This window comes from Bos indicus, chromosome 27 (genome assembly GCF_029378745.1).
Source record: "Bos indicus isolate NIAB-ARS_2022 breed Sahiwal x Tharparkar chromosome 27, NIAB-ARS_B.indTharparkar_mat_pri_1.0, whole genome shotgun sequence".
Classification (NCBI taxonomy): domain Eukaryota; kingdom Metazoa; phylum Chordata; class Mammalia; order Artiodactyla; family Bovidae; genus Bos; species Bos indicus.
In genome coordinates, this window is record NC_091786.1 from 35,911,433 (window position 1) to 35,933,346 (window position 21,914).

At 48.7% G+C, this 21,914-nt stretch overlaps 1 protein-coding gene across 3 annotated transcripts in view; it reads right to left on the reverse strand.

The window, feature by feature from the left end:
- The window catches only part of ZMAT4 (zinc finger matrin-type 4), a 376,556-nt gene that overhangs the window by 303,819 nt on the left and 50,823 nt on the right, over nucleotides 1-21,914 (reverse strand). Inside the window, exon 1 of one of the 3 annotated variants that reach the window (XM_070781471.1) lies at nucleotides 15,085-15,274. The exons of the other annotated variants lie outside the window; for them this stretch is intronic. The gene's annotated coding sequence lies outside the window, so the exon portion shown is untranslated. Of the gene's footprint in view, nucleotides 1-15,084; nucleotides 15,275-21,914 lie in introns of those variants that run through there. 3 annotated transcript variants of the gene reach the window in all.

A 21,914-nucleotide genomic window follows, 5' to 3' on the forward strand; every position in this document is an offset into this window, starting at 1 on the left:
ATAGCTTTAAAGGCAGAATATAAAGTGTGTATACTAAAAAAAATAAATCAAAGGAAGAAGAGAATATCCTGGCTTTTTCCACTGTTTTATATAAGAATATTGACTTGAATAAGCCCACATGCAGGAAAAGGACCATAAAGACCCCCCCCCCCCCGAAATTGACAAGGCCTGGAATAATTTAATTTTCAGTAGGAGACCATCAGGGAACAAGTATCAGTCTAGTCTATGCAGGAGGCCTTTTCTCCAAGAGAACTCTCTCTGTGTTAGTTACTTTAGACGACCAGAAGGTCTGATTTATGATTCAAAAAGTGGAATTCCCAAAGGGGAAACCTGCTACTTGCTCCCCTTCTTCAGGTTGTTTAGAAGAGGATCTTAGCTTCCCTAGCCTTCAGAAGTATAGGAGAGCTGGGAAGAAAAGGTAGGAAAACTTGAAGCTTTCCTTAGCCTTGTCCATGGTGCTGAATCATCGCTAGAGCTGCAACAGAGCTGGACCGTTGATCACTTACTGACCAATCCTACTGGCCCAGAGCCAATGCATGGTGACCCCCAACTCTAAGAACATGCTGACTGTACTGGACTCTGAGGCACTGGGACATTGTGATGGAGGAGAAAAAAGTAAGGAAAGGAAGGAGAGAAGGAGTTTGATTTCCAAGACTTGAAACTGTCCTGAACAAAAGCTTTCTCAGTATTCCCCATCCTGGCACATTTCAAAGCAAACATTGAAGGTTTGAAGAACTTCAACTCTTTACCATTCACAGAGGAAAGTGCTACCTGTATTTTAGGAAAATCAAGGCCCAGAATAGAACTGGAGGCAATATTAGAAGAGGAACATGGTCAGATTCTTCTGTGCTAGCCCAGGTCTCTATAAAGCAACAGACCTACTTAAACATGTATCAGTGACAGTGGAAGGTGGAGGTGAGGGTAATAAAAAAAAAGAAAATACAGAGGGGGAGCTTCTATTTATTCAATAATGGTTTGGAGGGGGGAGCTTTCCTGGTGGCCCAGTGGTTAAGAATCTCCCTTCCAATAAAAGAGACTTGGATTTGATCCCTGGTTGGGGAATTAAGATCCCACATGCTTGGGGTAATGAAGCCTGTGCACTGCAACTAGTGAGCCCACGGGCCACAGCAAGGGAAGCCCAGAATCTGCACACCACAACTAGAGAAAGCCCAGGCACTGCAACGAAGACACAGCACAGCCAAAATTTAAAAATAACCAAATAATGGTGATTGAGCATCCGCTATGTATCAGGATGACATCAGGATAAAAGAAGGCACATTTCCTGTCTTCCAAATCTTTCTGAGCTATTTAATGAGAAGACAGATACCCACCAAATACCTAAAACACAAGCAGCAAGTATAATGGGCTGGTTTAAAAAAAAAAAAAGCTACAGGATTTAAAGAGATGGGAAGAATCTTAAAGAACTCTTCCAGTTCTATTAGAGTTGAAAATTTGAGAACTGATAGGATTAGAGTGAAGGGAAATGGGTTCCAGCTCGAGCTAATTCTTTTCCCTGGCACGGGGGGGTGGGGGGGGGGGTGGGGGCGGAAATCTTGCTATCAGTTGGCATAAGACACATCGGAAGGGCACTGGCGGGGCTAATTCAGGATTATGCAGCATAAGGGGAGGAGGCAGTACAACGCAAGAAGAGAAGGGGACACCAAGCTGAAGGTCCAGATGGAAGGAGGAGAGGCAGGTCCCAACGCATTGCTCATGGTGCCGTGGATGGCCTTTTTCAGGATTTCCAATCAAAGGCAGATAAGGAAACCTTCCTTTCTGACTCTTCCTGCTCCTCAAGAGCAGATTTGAGAAACACAGGCTGAAAACCCAAAGAAACCGGAGGCTTGGTAGCCAAGATTGATATTCTTCATTCCATTCCATTTCTAATAATGCTAAAATAGCTTCTGTCTCAAAAATCCCCAAACCTATGCAGGGCTCTTTAGAGGGAAACAAGACATTAGTTCAGATGCAGGTTTGGTCCCTCACCAACTAGGTCTGTGAGCAAGTTATATATCCTCCTTGAGCGCTGTTTTCCTCATTTGTGAAATGGGGTAAACATTCTCCCAGGATTATTGTGATGACTGGAGAAGATGTAGATGGAAAACATCTAACAAAGACTGTGACATATGGCAGACACTCAAAAACAGATATTACCACCACCGTTACAAATGTTATTATTTTTGTATTATCGTTATTCTTATTTTCAGGAAGGAGGCTGTAAATATTGAAGCAGAGAAATAAATAGAACCACCTTCAAGAGTAAGGGGGAAGATGACACCGTCAGTGTGCTAAAAATCATACCCTTTATTGCCATCACAGGCTTTTTGTTGTATATTAATATCATCCACCAAAATGTCTTATTTTCACTGAATTCCACTGGCAGCTGATACTGGTGCTGGATGCCTGTGAAGACCTCATACTTCCTGAATGCTTCAAATCTCCTCTTGTTGTCAGTAGGCACTGACAGTCACAGATGGAGCATTTTGCTAAGAAGTGCGTCCCACCCTCTCCCTTGCCCACTTGCACTCTTCCTGCTGTGACCTGCTCCCAGGGGGACATAAAGGAAGAACACACCACCTAAAGGCTGGACACGGACCAACTTTCTGCATGCACGGCCACTCACTGGAGCAGCTCTATGATAGCCAACAGCCATCAGGATCCCCTGGGCAACACCTCTCTGTCCCTGGCAGAGAGACACCTTCAGCTCGGTGATCCCCACCTTTGGGTATCTCATCACAGATTTGGGCATTTTCACTCCAAAGCTCATCTGTAAGGTCTAACAACCTAATCTACTCCTTCACCTACTCTCCTCCCTCACTAGTCCTTTAAAAAATAGGATTTAAGGGGCTTCCATAGTGGTCCAGGGGCTAAGACTTCATGCTCCAAATGCAGGGGGCCCAGGTTCGATCCCTGGTCAGGGAGCTAGATCCCACATGCTTCAGCTAAAGATGAAGATGTCACAGTTAAGACTTGGTACAGCCAAATAAATTAATATTTTTTTTAAATAGGATTTAAGACTCATGGTAATTTCAACCAAAGAATTACTCTCACCCTTAGGGGCAGATTTCTGCATTTCTCAGACTGCCAATCCATATGACTTTGTGAACTCATCAGTATCAGTTCAGTTCAGTTGCTCAGTCATGTCCTACTCTTTTCAGCCCTGTGAACCACAGCACGCCAGGCCTCCCTGTCCATCACCAACTCCCAGAGTTCACCCAAACCCATGTCTATTGAGTCAGTGATGCCATCCAAACATCTCATCCTCTCTTGTCCCCTTCTCCTCCTGCCTTCAATCTTTCCCAGAATCAGAGTCTTTTCAAATGAGTCAGCTCTTCGCATCAGGTGGCCAAAGTATTGGAGTTTCAGCTTTAGCATCAGTCCCTCCAATGAATACCCAGGACTGATTTCCTTTACGATAGACTGGTTGGATCTCCTTACACTCCAAGGGACTCTCAAGAGTCTTCTCCAACACCACGGTTCAGAAGCATCAATTCTTCTGTACTCAGCTTTCTTTATGGTCCAACTCTCACATCTATACATGACCATAGGAAAAACCATAGCCTTGACTAGACAGACCTTTGTTGGCAAAGTAATGTCTGTTTTTGAATATGCTGTCTAGGTTGACCATAACTTTCCTTCCAAGGAGTAAGCGTCTTTTAATTTCATGGCTGCAATCACCATGTGCAGTGATTTTGGAGCCCCCCAAAAACTAAAGTCAGCCACTGTTTCCCCATCTATTTGCCATGAAGTGATGGGACTGGATGCCATGATCTGTTTTCTGAATGTTGAGCTCTAAGCCATCAGTATCAGGGGCTGCGTCTAAAACAACTCCTCAGTGTTGGACGCTTGTGAAGCTCTAGACCCAGAAGGAATAAAGAGGTGTACTATGATTAGAATATTAGGTGGGGCTCCTGAGCTGGGCTTAGTGCTAAGGGCCTTCCCACCTGACTTCATTCTTCCAAGAGGCAGGTAGAGTCATCCTTCTCACTGACCAGTTGAGAACCTAAGGTGAGGATGGAGTAAACAGGCCTGTAAGCGGCAGTCAGGTACCAAGGCCGGGCTGACTCTGTGTCCACCAGCTCAGCCCCCATCCTGACTGCCTCCCCGTAGCGGAATTTAGCACAGCGAGCCCTTCAGTCTGTTCCCTACTGCCCATCTAAAGAGCCACCATTTTAAAAAATATGAAAATGAAAGGCAGACACCCTGCCCAGAATTCATGTGGACAGATCCTAGGGAGCCTCGACTATCCAGGTGAAATCTGGGAAGCTGGAAGTGACCTCAGGGCCCAGATGCTCTTCTCTGCGTTTATTGGAATCAAACTGGGAGGCAGGGCCTTCTTGCCATTCATTCTGCCTGCCTGACCATCTATAGTCTGACTCACCCTGAAATTTGGTACCTACTCCTGCTCTCCCTGCTTGGCCTGACAGCCTGCAAAACCACCCTCCATCCAGTCTGGCTGGCTCTTCTTAATCCAGCCAAGACCCTCCATGGTACACCACGTGCCCGCCCCTGGCAAAGCACTGGGCTACCGCGGCCACCACTCTGGGCGGCTCTGCCCCCAGTGCCCAGTGTGGGAAGACTGGACTCCTCCTGTCTCTTTCAACTTTGACAAGCTGAATGGGTGACTGAAAATGCCACCAATTAAAACGAAACTGCCTCTGGTTGTGAATCTGAAACAGCCAGGAGGCATGCCACTGCCGTTTAAAATCAGCCACTTTTTTTAAAAAAGATTTTTTATGTGGGTCATTTTTAAAGTCTTTTATTGAATTTGTTACAATATTGCTTCTGCTGTTTGACTCTTTGGTGGCAAGGCATGTGGGACCTTAGCTCCCCAACCAGGGATTGAACCCACACCTCCTGCATTGGAGGACGAAGTCTTAACTGCCAGGGAAGTCCCCCAAATCAGACACATTTTAAAATTAAAATTATTAATATTGAAAAGGCTACTGAAATGGTTCCTGTTTTGTTTCACCAAAATTGGAAGGGATCAAAGTCTGCTCAGAGGAGGAAAGGTATAAGGATCGGGGCTGGGTCATTCTCAGCACAAAACAAATAAGCCTTGGCCTCCTTCTTTGTGAAAAAGGGCCCAAATTGGAGCCCACCTTGGTCTTCTTGTGACTGGGTCTTGATCTTTGCTCCACCCCCTTCAGGCCCTGCCACTGTCCTTCTGGAGCACAGAAAACACCTTCCCCACTCGCCTTCCTGGCCCTCAGAAAACTAAGATTTGGAGACAAACACACCAGTTTATAAACACCTCCTCAGTGACTCCCCAACTCCCTCCAGTGCCTCTAGGGACCAGGAACCCCTACGGACAGGCCGGGTCTGTCTCGTCCCTTCACACCTCCCTCTGCATGGGTTGGGGGATGCAAGACTGGTTGCCATGACAGCAGATCAAGCAGCCTTAGAAGAAGAAAAAAAAAAAAAAAACATGGAAAGTGCTCCAGAAATGGAAGCATATTGGACTTTCATGAAACAATGCCCAAGGCAGAAATGGGGCAGAGAGCACACAACTGAAGCCACCACCTGGGACCAGCTCCCAGGGTCTGGAGAGCCTGCACACTCACCTTCCATTCACCACACACCCCCAGGAGGCTGAGCTGTGGACCTGGAACCTCTGTGAAGTGGCTGCGATCAGGACAAATGTCAGATACAGCCAGGCTGAAGAACCTGAGGGTTCCCTGTTTCTTGGGATGAAGCCGTCTCTGCTGACTGGCTGCTACCCCCCTCCCCTTCCTGGTGATGCTCAGAGGCAAGAGTGTGCTGGTCCAGGTCCCTTCATTAACCATCCACAGGCAGGTGAAAGCTCTGGTTTCCAGCCAAAGTTTGCATCTGCATCTGCCAGAGGGGGAGGAATAAACTGAGGTAGAATCACCACGTGAATGAGGGCGCACAACACCCGAGGCTGGAAGAACTGTGGCAATCGAAAGTTTACACAAAAAGGTGGGTCAAAGAGCACCTACTTGAGATCCATTCTACAAAGGCAAAAACTAAACTAAAAATAGATACCCCTTTAGCATCCATGCAGAGAAGACACAAACCTTCTCTGTTGCGGGGGGAAGGTGGTGCAGCAGGGTGGGAGGAACCCCTCACACCACTCTCTTCTGCTTGGCATCGCCAGGAGCTGCAAGGCTGACTCATACCCCTTTTGATGGCACCATTTTCTTCACTTGTAAAATCGGCCTCCGTGATCCTGACTCAGAGGCGTTTGCCTCTGCTGGGCCCACACGCCTTACCCCAGGCCCCGGGCCGTGGAACCGTATCTGTCATTCTTGTGCACGTACTGCCCGGGGCTGGCTGAGGACACCCAGAGCAGTGAGTAGCAAACAAGCCCCCAGCCTGGGCCAGCCTCTGAGGACGCACACACGTGTGCCTGCTCCCTGGCCACTTGTCCCTCTCCGACCCCTTGTGCCCTGTCAGGACGTGTGAGTTTGGAATGTAGACTCCAGCAGGCTCTGCAGAGCCCAAGGCTCCCAAGGACTCCAGCCCCTCAGACTTGCCATGGCATTTACTGGACAGCCTCTGCCCGAGCCAGCATCTCCTACAGCCTCACTCAGATCCCCCTTAATCATCACCTGGGTTTTGCTGAGCATTTGCTATGTGCTGGGGTCGCCCTAGGCACGGGCAGTGCCACAGAGAACAGCTCCTCCAAGGCTCTGATCTCTCAAGAATGTTCGCACACGGGACTCACTGCATGCCATTCTGCAGAAACACACCCAGAATCCCTATCTCCTCGCACATAAATAAAATACCCATACCAGCTAGTAAGCGGTGGCTGGCTCTCTCACTCATGTCACTTGAGAGGCTTAACCTTCCTGCTGAGGTTTCAATGTTGGTCCTTCATCTCCAGCAAGCGGTAGAGACAGGGGATGTGGGCAGAGGTGGGGCTGACAGGTGGTCCAGAGGGTGGGAGACCTTCTGTCCGGGTTTCCTAGGGGGCCCTGTGCGAGGCCTCTGCAGGGACGGCCTGAGGAGTCCGGCAGGACCAGGCAGGGAGCCCAGCTGCGCCCAGCTGACGGGTCTGAGGGGACTGGCAGGGCACTTGTGTCAGAAGAAACACCATTTGCTGATACAAATGAACCTATTTACAAAGCAAATGGACTTATTTACAAAGAAAATGAACTTATTTACCTTACTTTGCTAACAAAGGTCCATCTAGTCAAAGCTTTGATTTTTCCAATAGTCATGTATGGATATAAGACTTGGACTATAAAGAAAGCTGTTGCTGCAACTGCTAAGTCGCTTCAGTCGTGTCCCACTCTATGTAACCCCATAGACAGCAGCCCATCAGGCTCCCCTGCCCCTGGGATTCTCCAGGCAAGAACACTGGAGTGGGTTGCCATTTCCTTCTCCAATACATGAAATTGAAGAGTGAAAGTGAAGTCACTCAGTCAGGTCCGACTCTTAGTGACCCTATGGACTGCAGCCTACCAGGCTCCTCCACCCATGGGATTTCCCAGGCAAGAGTACTGGAGTGGGGTGCCATTGCCTTCTCCAAAAAAAGCTGAGCACCGAAGAATGGATGCTTTTGAACTGTGGTGTTGGAGAAGACTCTTGAGAGTCCTTTGGACTGCAAGGAGATCCAACCAGTCTATCCTAAAGGAAATCAGTCCTGAATATTTATTGGAAGGACTGATGCTGAAGCTGAAATGACAACACTTTGGCCACCTGATGCAAAGAACTGATTCATTGGAAAAGACCCTGATGCTGGGAAATACTGAAGGTGGAAGAAGGGGACAACAGAGGATGAGATGGTTAGATGGCATCACTGACTCAACAGACATGAGTTTTAGTAAACTCTGGGAGTTGGTGATGGACAGGGAGGTCTGGCGTGCTGCAGTTCATGGGGTCGCAAAGAGTCAGACACAACTGAACTGAACTGAACTGAACACAGACTCACAGACTTAGAGAAAGAACTTTTGGCTCCCGGGGGTGGGGGAAGGATGGGGGAAGGGATAGTTAAAGAGTTTGGGACTGACATGTACACACTGCTATATTTAAAATGGATAACCAGGGCTTCCCAGGCATCCCAGTGGTTAAGAATCTGCCTTGTAATGCAGGGGACGAGGGTTTGCCCTGTCCAGGAAGACTGTAGCCAAGCCCATAAGCTTGTGCTCTAGAGCCGGAGAGCCACAATTACTGAAACCCACGTGCTCTAGAGACTGTGCTCTGCAACAGGAGAGGCCACGGCAAGGAGAGGCCACACTTTGCAACCAGAAAGCAGGCCCTGCTTGCTGCATCTAGAGAAAGCCTGCACGCAGCAAGGCAGACCCAGTGAAGTCAAAAATAAATAAAATATCTGAAATGGATAAGCCACAATGGCACAAGGAACTCTGTTCAATGTTATGTGGCAGGCTAGATGGGAAGGGCGTTTGGGGGAGAATGGAGGCATGTATGCATATGGTTGGGTTGCTTTGCTGTGTGCCTAAAACTATCACAACATTGTTAATCAGCTATACTGCAACATAAAATTTTAAAAAAGAAGAAGAAAAGTCATTTTCTTTCATAGAGTATGAATGGGTAAACTCCCACGCACCTGCCAGTCACAGGGGGCCAGGGGCATTTTCTTTCTCTTTCTGCCCCATCAGAGGGGAGACACGGCGGGGTGGGTGGAGTACTTGGATTTTCCCTTGGTTCATCCCTTCAAATCAGAGCAAACACAGAGCCTCTGTCTTGGGAGGAAAGCCAAAGATAGACAGAAAAAATAAATCACCAAGCCACAAAGAGTAGGAGAGGGGAGGAGAAAGTACAGGGGAGAAGAACACGCCCTTTATGTTTTCTGTTGCCTGTTCCATCAAACTAAAACGCTGCGCGCCCAGGTGGAAAAGCCACGCAGGTCTCAAAGCCCAGGCTCCACCCTGCCCCCACCCTTGACTTGAAAGAAGCAAAGCAACGTGGCTTCTTCATTTCCCGGGGTGCCAGCTGCCTGGGTGGAGCAGGCGCACCCTTAAAACAGGTGGATTTTCTTAACAAGCTGCAAGACCAACACAAGCTGGCTTTCAAACAGTCGATCCAAGCCTTCACAAACACAGTTCATAAATAAGTATTCCATTACTGTAACTTGTTTATGTGATTTATCTTCACAAGATCGTCACTGTTCTGCCCCTACTGAACCAGACAGATTGAGGGCAGCTCTGAATGCAACCATCACAGCTGGGGCTTGGAGGCACAGTTGTGCACCTGTAACCTACTGCAGAGGAGGACAGAGCCGGACTGAGCTGAGCTGCTGCAGGGGAAACGATCACTCTTATCTTCATCTGCACTCCGACAATGCAGTGTGGCTGTCCATCAGCTAGCCAGCAGGCAATCTCAGCCCCGTTTCCCTGCTCCCCTAGCCTGCTTAACTTGCCTTGGCTTCTCAGAGGATTGCTCTTTGGTCTTGATTTCTGTGCTGTTTTTCCTAAAATCAGCAGAATTGTAGAGCCCATGTAGTAGTGTCTGGAGTGGCCAAGATGGAAAGACGCAGGGATAAAAATGTCACGGAGGCAGGGGCTACCCATCCACAAACGGACAAAAGCCTGCCTGTGGGTCTACCCGTTTTGTGGTTCTTCAATCAGAACGTCTCTTCCCATCTGAGAGTTGGCTTGAGATCTTGTGCCGTTTCTTGCCTTGGGATGCAGTCAGAAGTAGCGAAAATGAGGATAGCTTAGGGAATTCAGCTATCAGGGGAAGATAAGTATAAAAAGGTATGTGTGCTATGCTCCTGATGATAAAGGGATTGGTAAAAATGAAAATGTCTCTATCGTGTGTTGGTGAAGGTATGGACACATGGAGTCTTTCATCCATTTTTTGATAGGAGGAACAGTTTAGCATAATCTAATCAAGCTAAGCACTCTAGCAACTGTGCTCCTAGTCGACAGGATAGAACTATTCTCACTCAATGAGAACACGAGGTATGTAAATGATGATGATGGTAGCATTGTTCAAATACCAAACCTGCAATCACCCTGGCACACATCTGCCAGAGCGGAAGGAACTAACTGGGGCAGAATCGCAAAGTGAATGATGGCCCACATCATCCCAGAGTATGGACGAACCATGGCAATTGAATGTTTACACAAAAAAGTGGGTCAAAGAGCACTTACCTGAAATCCTTTCTACAAAGTCAAAAGCCAAACTAAAAATAGATATACTTTTAGGATCCGTGTGGAGAAGACACAACTCTGAAAATGTCTGGCAAAACGTGAGGATCAGATTCAGGATGGTGATTAGCATAGAAAGGCAGGAGAAGGGAGTCATGTGACTGGATGCAAGTTGTTGCAAGATCTTCACTTTTCTGTGGAAGGTGTCGTCGGGAGTGGGGAATCACTCTGTCATTAAAGATGGGCAATGATAGTGATGATGGTGGTAGATACAGACAGATAGATGGTGATGCTAGATAAAAAGATAATAAATGGATGCATGGCTAGACAGACAGAGGACTAATAGCTAAAAGACAGAGGGATGGATAGACAGTAGATAGCCTCTATGCACCAATGATGAGAAAGAATGTTTTAGAAACAATTCTCCACACTTTCTGTAACACAGACATAGCTGTACTTTTTCTTTATCCCCAACCACAAAAAACAACTGAATTTGGCATCCTCTCTGGCAGTTAGTGTTCCTTAGTACTAGTTCTGGCCAATACAATCTCGGACAAAAGCAGTGTGTACCCTTGGAGACTGGCTCTAGAAATCCTGCACGTGGTCTTGAACCTGCTCTTCCACCTGAGGGTTGAGTACCCCTGCCCTGGTCCCCCTGCCTCACATTAAAGAAGTGAAACCTCTGAAAGCCTGAGTTTCTGAATGACCACGTGGACTGGAACCGCACTCCCCAACCCCAGTTGCCCACTGGATGCTCCACAGTGGAGAAATAAACTTCTGATGCACTAAGTCACTATGATCCTAGGGTTTACCTAGTACAACCCGAACTAACTCAACTCAAACACAGGTACCACGGGCACGGCTGGAAAACAGTTACCCAGAAGCATGCTTTTTATCAGTTAAACCTCTTATGTGCTGGCAGTAGACAGCCCAGACCTCTGGAGTATGCTTACTCAGGCCAGTACCAATCGCTTCCTCATTTGAACAGATGTGGTGCTTTTACGGTGTCTGGAATCAAGCAATTCATGGAGAAGTAGAGCATCATTTGAGGACAAGGTCTAAGTCCTGGTTCAGTGACCAGAAGGGCCTTTTCCTGTATGTTAACTAGGAGCCCCTTTCAAATACCAGCAGCACTAGGAAGGCCACCCTTGTTCTGTCCTGCGAGCAGCGAGTTCATCCTCCTCATGCCTGGCACGCCAGCACTGTCTTGTGCAATCTGCTCTGCCATCTTGTTGGCGGGGGGGACACCGAGCAGATGGTCATGACCACTGGGATGCCAGGTAATGAGCAAGTGCCTCACATCAGAGGATCAGGGCCTTGTCACCCCGCCAGAAACGACAGCTTGGCCGTCTGGCATCAGCCCTGATGTTGGGGAGACGCTCCCAGCTCACCACTCCAGCTCCTAATGTAGTGACACTTTCAGATTCTTGCCCCGAATCAATTCTTCTTGCCTTTTCAGCTGAGTTGAGCAGGGCATGGGCGGTTTCCAGGAATGAAACCATATTAACATAGATCCATCACTTGGCTGACGAGTCTGGCTTTGGGGACCAGATCCTGGGCTCAGTGATACTCTCCTAAGGACAAGCCCCCTCCCCATCTATTCTGCTTTCGTCATACCCCTGCCCCAAGCCTGGCAGTGAACTGTCAGCCCCTCCACCCAACTTGTCCACGCATACCAGACTGACCTTAAATCAGTGCCCCCATCCAGCCTCCCTCCGACCTGTCTTCCCCACCTGCTGTAAGAGGGGTGGGGCTACCTAGTGGAAGAGCAGGTCAGTGTTTGAATGCACTGGCAAGGAGACAAGGAAATGTGAACATTGGGCAGGTAGCAGAAGAGGGCTGGCTGCAAGGTGAGGAAGGGCAGACACCAAGGGGAATGGGACCCAGCAACCCAGAACTGAGTGGACTGGAGACAGTGTAAGACCGCATCCCACAGCGGAGACAGGAAGGAAATCGCAACCCTAGAAAGGACCTGGAGGACCACCTGCCCTATCCTCCACGCTCACAGAGAGGAAGAGACACCCAGGAAAATAATGGGACTTACCCCTACCCACCTCTCATGAGTAAAGGCAAACTTGGGATCCCCAACTCCTATGGTAGCATCCTTTCCCTACACATCCCCTCTCCATCCAGAATGTTCACTGTCTTCCTTTTAGCAATCTTTCTGAGCAGGGAGGAACCAAAGCCACTCTTTTAAATTAGGGGGGAAATCAAACTCTTGTGGGAGCCTGCAATACAGAGATGCCCAACAAAGACCACCTTCCAAGCTGGTCCCTGGGAGGCATATGAGAGGAGCTGCAAAGAGGAGGAGGGACACTGGGTGGGGGACCTCACCCCGCCCCGCCCCCCGCCCCCCCCACCACTGCCAGGCTCTCAGATTGCCCAGGTGAGTATTCTGTCAAAAATGAAAGCACTGTATCCGGGACCTGTGAGCCATGCCGATGTCAGGTTAGAGCACTAAGGAGGCTTAAGGACCGATTCCACTACACTGGCCATGCATCCCTGTCTCAAACAGCAATTCTGAGTCCTCACAGCAAGAGTAACAGGCCATCCTCCTAAGTCAATGGGCTGTGACCTGCTTAACGATCAAGCAGTCAGGACACCCAGTGAAATGTATACTTGGATCTTCCTGGGCTGGATGGGGAAACACAAGATCTGGACACCCTTTCAGGGAAGACTTTCCCACCCCACCCCCCTTGCTGGGACTGGGGTTGGCCTTTGGGATCAGCTGTATGCCCTTTGGGAACAGCTTCAGCTGCAGAGTCACTGGCCCAAGGTCACCCTCCTAGCCAGGGTGGCCCATGCCTAGGGGTCGATGGATGCAAAGATAAAGAGAACAGCCACTGGGGCTTAGTATGGAGCAACTCACACTCTCGGTGTCAACCAGACCCCCTCAGGACCAGCAAGGTTATGGCACCAGCTTCCTGCTTCTGCCCCTTCCTTCCACCAGGCCCATCCTGGGTGCTTCTCCTGCTAAACACCCCGAGCGCTAAACCCTGGAGAGTTCGCCTCATGGCAAACTGCTTCTCTTTTGCCTCCAGGGAAGCAAACCTCACACCATAGCCTCACTGTGGACCCCACTTTGAAACAGAGCAGGACCCTACAGTCCATGTCCTCTGCCTGCCTTTTGCCTGTGGAAAGCTTTAGTCAAATAAGATTAATCAGAGAAATGAGAACATACAAAAACAGAGGAAAACAAAGGAGATCAAATAATAATGACGTAGTCATTAAGCACAGACAAGGATTTTTAGCTCCTTCTCAGGGGCTGTAGATAATATTCTGAGCCATATCCTGTGAGCTGTCTTATAGATACTGAAATCCCCACCAAGTGGAAGAAGTTAACTACATGATGACCACACTGGACCCTTCCCGCCCCCAGTTGCCAGCATCTGAACAAAAGCAAACTTTCCCCTTCACCAACCTGGCCTGTTTATTGGCTTTTGAGCATCGAGCAGCTGGACTCACCACACACTCTTTTGGAAACAACCTAATCAGAAATTCAGTGTGTTGTTATTAGGTTGCTCATTCATGTCCAGCTCTTTGCGACCCCATAGACTGTAGCCCGCCAGGTTCCTCTGTCCATGGAATTCTCCAGGCAAGAACACTGGAGTGGACAGCCATTTACTTCTCCAGGGGATCTTCCCAACCCAGGGAATGAACCCAGGTCTCTCGCATTGCAGGCAGCTGCTTTACCATCTGAGCCACCCAGAGACCTGATCAACTCCCCAAGCCCCGGAACTCTTCCAGGAGCCCATCGAGTCATCCCCAGAGTAATATTCGTGCAACCTGAAGCCAAGCATTGTCTCTAGTAATGCTGAATCCTCAGACAGGCTCAGTACAACTTACTAACATGCAAAAAAGGAGAAAGCTGCTAGTGCTGAATCCCATTTTTCAGCCCTTTGATCTGCGGTCTCCACAGGGGTTACAGTTACTCTCACACCATCTGACTAGAACTGATGCTTCTAAGTTCTATAATGTCAAATAAGTCATATTTCAGTAACACTTCCTACCCACTGCTAAAAATATTGTTTCTTCCCACACAGCTATTTCTAATGAGATATTTCAAGCCACCTGGCACTCAGGGAAGATCCCTGGCTCTTCTTCGACAGCATGCCATGAAATGGAACCAGGTACAATAGAACCCAATGGATGCTGGTGTCAGGGGCAGGAAGAGACCTCACAGCTTCCTCTGTCCTATGGTAAGAGACGCCCCTTGGAGACGGCATTAGATCCACAATCTGAGTGACCTTCGAGTAAAACGTAGGACACCAGAAGAGGCACTGGAGCCTGTTACCAACGGTTTGTCCTCCAGGACCTTAGCTGTTCTTACAGCTTCTGAAGAGAACCAGTTTGAAGCCTGAAGAAGTGTTAACTCCCGCTGAAACGTGACTGCATCCAAGGAGCAAACAAGGTTCCTACCTGTTCATTTGCCTTGCCATTTTAAGTTACTTCAGTCATGTCCAACTTTGTGCAACCCTATGAACTGTAGCCCACCAGGCTCCTTTTACCATGGGATTCTCCAAGCAAGAATACTGGAGTGGGTTGCCATGCCCTCCTCCAGGGGATCTTCCCCACCCAGGGATCGAACCTGCATCTCTTAAGTCTCCTGCATTACCAAGTGGGTTCTCGACCACTGGCGCCCTGTGGGAAGTCCCTTACCTGCTGCTGCACTAGCTGACAAACAAACCCCAGCCATCCCAAAGGCTTGCCGCGGAGGATCACAGATGGAATACCCACCACGCTCATCCTCCCATCCTGTCCAATGCTATGTTCCCTTCTCTTCACCATCCTGTGGTCCAGGGGGTAGGGGCTGCCTCCCTGGACCATGGTCCCTCTTCTTCTCAATAAGCTGGGTAAAGGGCCCTTTTCTAGATCCTCCTGGCACTCTGTGAACACATATAGACAACAGAATATATTCTGCACCCCTGGAAGGCTGTGTACCCCACGGACCGAGAGCTGTTCTAGGCACGTCAGCTAGTGTGACAAAAACAAAACTAAAATGTACCGGCGTGGTCATCCGGGTCTAAAGCCGACGTGCCGTTTCTGCTGCGTCTTCCTCTGAAAATGACTAAGCAGAGCCCAGAGGATGGTCCCAAAGGAGATAACTCCAGCAGCACCCCTGGGCTGCCCTGGGCAGGCCTTCAGAAAGGCAGCATGCCCCTGCACCTCCCTGTGCAGACCGGGTAGTGTCTCAGAGCCCGCCGAAGAGGTTCCACCCTCTCACCAGAAGAGGTGAGATCTGTGACCCGGAAGAGGCCTCTGTGATCCGGAAGTGGTCTGGAGGTCAGTAGAGTCTCCCCTCCCCAACCCCAAGACCCTCCCCGCTTCACACTGGGTCACAGCGGTAACAGGAGGCGATACTAAAGAGAATGAATGTGCCTTTGTGCGATCCCAGGATCCCAGGAGGACCAAGTGAAAGTAAAAGTCGCTCAGTCGTGTCCGACTCTTTGCGACCCCATGGACTATACAGTCCATGGAATTCTCCAGGCCCGAATACTGGAGTGGGTAGCCTTTCCCTTCTCCAGGAGATCTTCCCAACCCAGGGATCGAATCTAGGTCTCCCACATTGCAGGCGGATTCTTTACCAGTTGAGCCACAAGGGAAGCCCAAGAATACTGGAGTGGGTAGCCGATCCCTTCTCCAGTGGATCTTCAGGACCCAGGAATCGAACTGGTGTCTCCTGCATTGCAGGCGGATTCGTTACCAACTGAGCTATCAGGGAAACCCAAGAGAGTTCACCAACTCTGCCTCTGCCCACACACAGGGCGGCTCTGTTCTCAGACACCCCTCCCACGGCCTGGATTTCCCCTCATCCACCATTCAGACTACACCTGGGGGACATTTAGGAACATGCTACTGGGTACTCATCGTCAGGGTCAACACTGACTGCTATGGGTTGAGTCGTGACCCTTAAAAAAAAAAAAGGTACATTTAAGTCCTAACTCCCAGGACTTGGGATGTGATGTTATTTAGAAACAGGGTCTTTGCAGACATAGGGAAGTTAAGATGAGGTCCTATTTAACTGGGGCAGGTCCTCATTCAGTAACTACTGTCCTTATAAGGAGGAAGTTATACAGATGGGGAGATAGGCCGCCACCTGAAAACAGAAGCAGACCTGGGAGTGAAGCATCAACAAGACAAGGATGCCAGAGACCACCAGAGCTGGAAGAAAAGAGGGTGCATACTCCTGAGAGCCTCCAGAGAGCGCCTCACCCACACCTTGATCTCTCGGAAACTAAGGTGGTGAGCAGGCATTTTATGCTGCACATCTAATGATGCTGTACAGCCCTCACCTCATGACAGCCCAGGAGGTGCTTATTGATGCCCAGAAAGCCCACATGAGAGGCCCAAGGCAAGGTCAGCATAAGGTTCCCAGAAACAGAGCAGAAACTCAAATTCATATCCCAGAGACTCAAATCCCTGTCTCCTTGCCTCCAAGTGCAGCCATCTTTCCAGAGCATTTAAGTCAACTGTTGTTTCAGCATTTCCTTCAAAGGTCCTCTGAACTTTGTTAGAACTTTTCTTCCCAGTTCAGTTCAGTGCAGTTCAGTTGCTCAGTCGTGTCCGACTCTTTGCGATCCCATGAATCGCAGCACGCCAGGCCTCCCTGTCCATCACCAACTCCTGAAGTTCACTCAAACTCACGTCCATCAAGTCAGTGATGCCATCCAGCCATCTCATCCTCTGTCGTCCCCTTCTCCTCCTGCCCCCAATCCCTCCCAGCATCAGAGTCTTTTCCAATGAGTCAACTCTTCGCTTCAGGTGGCCAAAGTATTGGAGTTTCAGCTTTAGCATCAGTCCTTCCAATGAACACCCATGGCTGATCTCCTTTAGAATGGACTGGTTGGATCTCCTTGCAGTCCAAGGGACTCTCAAGAGTCTTCTCCAACACCACACTTCAAAAAGCATCAATTCTTCAGTGCTCAGCTTTCTTCACAGTCCAACTCTCACATCCATACATGACTACTGGAAAAACCATAGCCTTGACTAGATGGACCTTTGTTGGCGAAGTAATGTCTCTGCTTTTTAATATGCTGTCTAGGTTGGTTATAACTTTCCTTCCAAGGAGTAAGCGTCTTTTATTTCATGGCTTCAATGACCATCTGCAGTGATTTTGGAGCCCAAAAAAATAAAATCTGACACTGTTTCCACTGTTTCCCCATTTATTTCCCAGGAAGTGATGGAACCAGATGCCATGATCTTAGTTTTATGAATGCTGAGCTTTAAGCCAACTTTTTCACTCTCCTCTTTCACTTTCATCAAGAGGCTTTTTAGTTCCTCTTAACTTTCTGCTATAAGGGTGGTGTCATCTGCATATCTGAGGTTACTGGTATTTCTCCCAGCAATGTTGATTCCAGCTTGTGCTTCTTCCAGCCCAGCGTTTCTCATGATGGACTCTGCATATAAGTTAAATAAGCAGGGTGACAATATACAGCCTTGACGTACTCCTTTTCCTATTTGGAACCAGTAAAAAGACACATGCACCTCAGTGTTCAATGCAGCACTATTTACAACAGCCAAGACATAGAAGCAACCTAATTATTCATCAACAGAGGAGTGGATAAAGAAGATGTAGTACATACAATGGAATATTATTCAACCATAAAAAGGAACAAAATTGGGTCATTTGTAGAAACGTGGGTCAACCTAGAGACTGTCGCACAGAGTGAATTAAGTCCAGAAAGAAAAAAAACAATCATATCCCTTATATGTGGAATCTAGAAAAATGGTATACATGACCTTGTTTGCAAAGCAGAAACAGAGACACAGATATAGAGAACAAACACATGGATACCAAGCAGGGAAGAAGGGGTGGGATGAATTGGGAGACTGGGGTTGATAACAGAAACACTACTATGTATAGAATAGATAACTAATCAGAACCTAGGTGAACTCTTCTCGAAACTGTGGTGACCTGAACAGGAAGGAAATACAAAAAAGAGCGGATCTATGTATATGTACAGCTGATTCACTTTGCTGTACAGCAGAAAATAACAACATTGTAAAGCAACTACATTCCAATAAAAGATTTTTTAAAAACAGAACTAAAAAAAAAAAAATTTAAAAAAAAAAAAAAGTTTGGCCCATGCCAGAAGGAGAGAGACCTTGAGGCTCTGATGGAATTCCAAATCTCACAGTGAGGAAAGGCTGGGCCAGTCACAGCTGCCGTCTGCTTTTGTCATAGGGTTGATGCACTTGATTTGAGGGTCAGGAGAAAGCAGTAATTTACCAGCTGTCTTCACCTGCCAGTGTCCTAAAGGGAGTCCATAGCAATTAGGCACTTATAATCACTTAATCCACTGTAAATCTCTGCAAGAGAAAGGTAATCATTATGGAACTCCAATCTGGCTGTTCCTTGGCTGGTCTTCAGGTACCCTGAGTCCTACAGAATATTTTTAAAAATACACATTTTTAAAGACTCCTCCAAAACAGCTGCAGCCCTGAAACGAGAGCTCTGTGTAGAGGCCAGGAAACAATTTGGGTTTCCTTCTGACCCTTCCCAAGTTGGGAGCCAAGTTGTCTGAAAGCCCTCCACAGCTGGGATGTCAGGGTTGCAAACTGGAATCAGACCCCTCATTCCATCACATTGGCTTGGACCACCTTTGCAGCCACTGCTGACCTCTACGGACCCCAATAAAGGTCAGAAAGTAGAATATACCAGGTGCTGTGGATCACAGACCCAGCGTGATGTCCCGGGCTCCTGTGTCCAGCCGGGTGGCATTTGTGAGCTGGAAAAGAGAACAGAACTGGGAGGGGGCAGGACCTGAAGGACAGACCAATGCAATTCCCATCTTTCCAGAGAACAGAAAGCTTGCCCATGGCATGGACACCCCTCCACCTACTGGGAGAAAACCTCTCCTCTGATCTTTCCAAAGCAACAGCAACAAGCTCTAAATATTTCAGCTTGTATCTCCAGGAACTCAGCGCTCCGCCAGCCTTCAACGCCCTCAGTGTCTAGTCCACAGAAGCGCATCATTTATTCACCAGCTGCGAGGTCCACAGACCCAAGGGTCACCCTCCAAGCCTGAGAAGTGAATGACAACCCCACTCCAGTATTCTTGCCTGGAGAATTCCATGGACAAAGGAGCCTGGTGAGCTACAGTCCATGAGGTCACAGAGTCTGACATGACTGAGCCACTAGCATCATCATGGTGGGGCAACCGGGGGCATGACTGGAAAATAAACCCAGTGGGACCTTGCATTAATTTTCAGACTCTGTCCCTCCTTCTTTCCCCGGGGTTTATGGGCTGTGTAGACACGGCATCCAGAAAACCAGGACTCACACAACCAGCACTGACGCGGTTCAGCAAAAGTCCAGCCAATGACACCAAACATCTTCTTCAGCCCAGGGGCCTCTGAAAAATCCCAGGGATACAACCAGTAGATCTGACAAGGGAGAAGGGTTGAAGATGAGGAAACTGGGAAAGGAAACATCAGAGTTAAACGAAATAACGGCTGACCTGGCATAAGCAACAAAACTTTCTAACTTGCCAAAGTGATCCCACAGAGCAGCATCACATTTTCAGCTCACTTAGGGTAGTCAGTGTCTTTATCTCTCGCCTGACAGAGCAGAAGGTGAGGACCAGCGGAATGAAGGGATTTGCCTTGGGTCACATCGTCTGTGGCAGGATCAGGGTCAGAGGCAGGGAACCTGTGGCATTGCCATGAGCAGAAATAATGGGGTTCTCCCAGAGGAGGGTCCACAGGGCGAGCTCAGTGCAACAATGAGACAAAAGCAAAGACACGGAATGCTCCATGCAGCCAGCAAGGGGTCGTTTTCAATTCAGTCCCAGATAACCTAGTGCAGGGGCTGAGTGAGGCTCTGAGCTGAATATCAAGCACTGATAATAAATATCACACCCCCACCCCTTCACAGCCTCACCTTTCGATATCCCCCACTTCCCTGGGACTTGGATCACCTCCTGAAAGAAGTGTGGGGACACCCTGGACCCGTTCCCAGATCAATACAGCCAAGCAGCATCAAAGAGAATGTTTTCAGCATCTTCATTATTACTTTCAAAAGCTTGGCTTCTCCAGAGAAAATAGTCTTGTTTCCAGAGCCACCAGTCTTTGGATTGCCTTCCAAAGAGGACAGAAAGTTGAAAGTTATTAATGGGTATCTCCAGGCAATTACAGACACCCTGACCTGGGGTTTCTGGTTTCTCCTGAGTGCCAGTTGGCGACTCTGCTGCTTCTGGAAGATAAAACAGCCTCTGCTAAAAGTCGGCGAGATGCTCGATCAAGACCTGCGGGTTGTGGCAGCTTCTGCAAGCAAAGTCGCGTCCTGTAATTTGACTGCAGGCAAGACAGTTGCTCATGTTCGGGGCAAGAGAGTCCTGACACGGCAAGAACCCCAAGAGACCGCCGGGAGAACATGGTGAAAAGCCGTGTTCACCGTCCGAGGAATCTCGAAAAACCTGTTAGGGAATGATTCAACCTCCTGGTGCTAAATGCACTTGATAGACTTTTTTTTTTTCCAGAAAAGCAAGGTTGGAGGGGGCCAGTAAAGGTGAAGATATGCTGAATGAAGACAGAGCCCAGCATCAATCAAGACCAACCCCCAAAGGAGGCAAGATGTCAAAAGGAGGGACCAGCCAACTGGCATATGGGTTCCATGCAGGGAACATGCAGATCTCTCCTCGCCTGTGGATCCTGGAATTCCAACGTTTGGACTTTAGCCTCTTTCAGAGCTCAAGATCAGCTCAGCAATAGCCTTCTCGAGGCATCAGAGAGCAGGCCCATCTGCCAGAGGGGCATCAAATAGTCTGCCCGTCAACCAGTTCTAGCTGAGCCCTGGGATGCTGCTATTCTGTGAGCTTCTTCCAAAAAGGCTCCCCACTCACACGTGTCATTTTTTTTTTCTTACAGCCTTTTGCATATTTCTCTCCTTAATCCATCCCACCATAGCCCCACCACCCCACTCTGCCCGATCTCCAATCTTCCAAACAAGACCAGATCTCCCTCTTTCTCGATGTGCTTCAGGACACAAGGGGAAAATCGGCACCCCGGAGCTCAGGTCTGGGGGCCGAGGAGGTGGGTTCCGCAAAGGGAGAGGGTTCTCAGGGCAGGGTGGCAGCCGCCTCGGAGCTGTCTGCCTCTGGATTCCGTCATTAGAGTCGCTGGGTGTTTGATCGCCTTCCCGACGCAGAGTAATTAAAATTCTGCACTGTTTGTTTTTCATTTCCTTTGATAAATGGTGAAAACTGCTCACGAGCAAGGGCAGCAATGTTTCCCGTCATTCACCCTTGGCTGGCTCCCCGTTTCCAGGAACATCCCGCTTTCCTCCAACTGGGGACCACACAGCAGGAGGTGCAGGAGCAGGGTCCCACAAGGTCCAAGAGCCCTGGCAGGATGGATCCACACAGCTGCAGGGAAGGTGTTCGAGGACAATCTCTCAGGGAGGACTGACCCTGTCCCTTTTTAACCTTTAGAAGGGAGACATGGTCAGGGCAGGTCTTTGTTAAGACTATTCTGTTTGGCTTGCAAAGGCATTCCCCCTTCCCCAAGTCATTATGAAAAAGAAACGGGAAGATCCCATCATCAAGGAAAAAATGCCTTTCTAACTCTCAGCCTCTCCATCCAAGAAATGGGTACAGTTGGATCTGCCCTGCTTGTCACACTAAGATGCCATGGCAATTCAACAGCAGGTTACACAAGAGAATAGCACACAGACAGGAGGCTCTAAGAAAGCAAACTTGTCAGCGAGCTTCCGGCATCATCCCTGCCTCCCTAGGGCGCAAAGGGACAGCCTGGCTGGTTCCCAAAGCAATTTAGTGTCTCTGGCTAAAACAGGGGCTGCTGAAGAAGGACAGGGAAGGGGAGGAGGTGGGGAGA